Genomic DNA, 1,655 nt, shown 5'->3' on the forward strand with positions numbered 1-1,655 from the left:
TTGACTTCTGTGTTGTGATGAAGCATATTAGATCATCTTATTTTTCTACTTGGAGTATGTCAGTAACTATGAACAATATAGGGGGAAAAAATAAAAAATGAAGTTTGATCAAAATAAGAGTATGTCGGTAACTATGAACAACATAGGGAAAAAGAAAAATAAAAAATGAAGTTTTGATCAAAATTCAATTTTTTTTTTTATTCTTCTTCCCTATTTTGTTAATTTTGTTGGCTTGACAATTTTTACTAAATACATTAAGATCCAATTGGTCATGACTATATTAAGTGCTCCTCTTTGCAAATCCCAATGGAATCTCATCACCCCTACATAACGAATCAATGTTCACGAATAATAAATCATAGATCAAATTGCCTATTTGGAAAAATTGGGTGCTATCATATAGCTTCAAAATTCATTTTCCCCCCTATCTCGTTTTGTTTTGACTTGACATTTTTGACTAAGAAATTCCTCTTAGTCAAATATGTCGAGCCAAAATAAAACAAAATAGGAAAAAGATGCATTTGACTACCTAAAATCATTGTAAGGTTGTGAAGGGGAATTTATTTTGTAAAATTGTAGAATATAAAACCTGCCAAACTAGTATACTAGCGCAGGCAACCTTTTTACTTAGTTGATTTTTTGAAATAGATCATTTAACAGTTGTAAATGTAAAAAGAATATCATTCTAGTTGTACCATGCTTATAGCGTGAAGGAAACTTACTTTCTTGTATCGTGTAGAGATGCTTGTTGCGGCCTCTAAAGTGTAATTACATCAAGGTTTTAAGAAATTACGGGAAGTAGATGCAAGCAGCTTGTATTCTTTATCATTGTGTATGCTCTAGGTTTCTTGTCATTCATAGAAATTTAAACTCTTTGTGCTGTGTATCATCCATATATTTTTAAGTGACCAAAGTGTACAAATGGAATGAAACGATTATCCACTTGCATGAGTCAAGCAAATGTTAACTTCAATATTTTCAGGGTAGATATGCTAATCCTGCAGTCTTGTACTATTTAGAATTGACTATTGTTTTATCAGTCTGTATTCCGGTGGAGATAAAAGAATGGCCATTAAGAACTGAACTCCACACTCAAAAACAAATAAAAAAGTCAAAGAAGCTTTTTGATCTCGTTAACTTTTGCAACCCATAGGATATGTTTGAATGGTGTTGCCTCCTGCTACTGTCTATAATGAGTTGGTTGATATTTTTTTTCAGGGTGAATAATTCCTAGTTGTGATAATTAATCAGGCCTCCAGCATGCTTACCTAGTAGATTTTGTATATTTTATTCTTGTGGAGAAAAATAGAGTAGCATTGGTGTTATTGTTATTTTCTTTTGTGTGATTTCTTGTTCTTTTACCTTAAAAACAAATCTCTTATTTTATCTGTATTACATCATGTACTATTTATGCTTAAGGTTTTCGACAATCACTTTCAGATGCATTTTCAAATGCAATGGAGATGGAATTATAACTTTTGCAGACAGTTTACATTTTTATTTCACTTTTCATGCTCAACAAAGAGGTCAATTAGATTTTGAAATTGTTCTTGCTTAACTAACCTCGCCCCAAACTTTGCAAGAAGGCAAAAAGCCCCCTCTTGCAAAAGGCGGTGTCTGTGGTGATGGCAGAAGGTTGAAGTGAGGAGGAAGTT

The sequence above is a fragment of the Olea europaea genome, chromosome 4 (assembly GCF_002742605.1).
Source record: "Olea europaea var. sylvestris chromosome 4, O_europaea_v1, whole genome shotgun sequence".
In the NCBI taxonomy this organism is placed as follows: Eukaryota; Viridiplantae; Streptophyta; class Magnoliopsida; order Lamiales; family Oleaceae; genus Olea; species Olea europaea.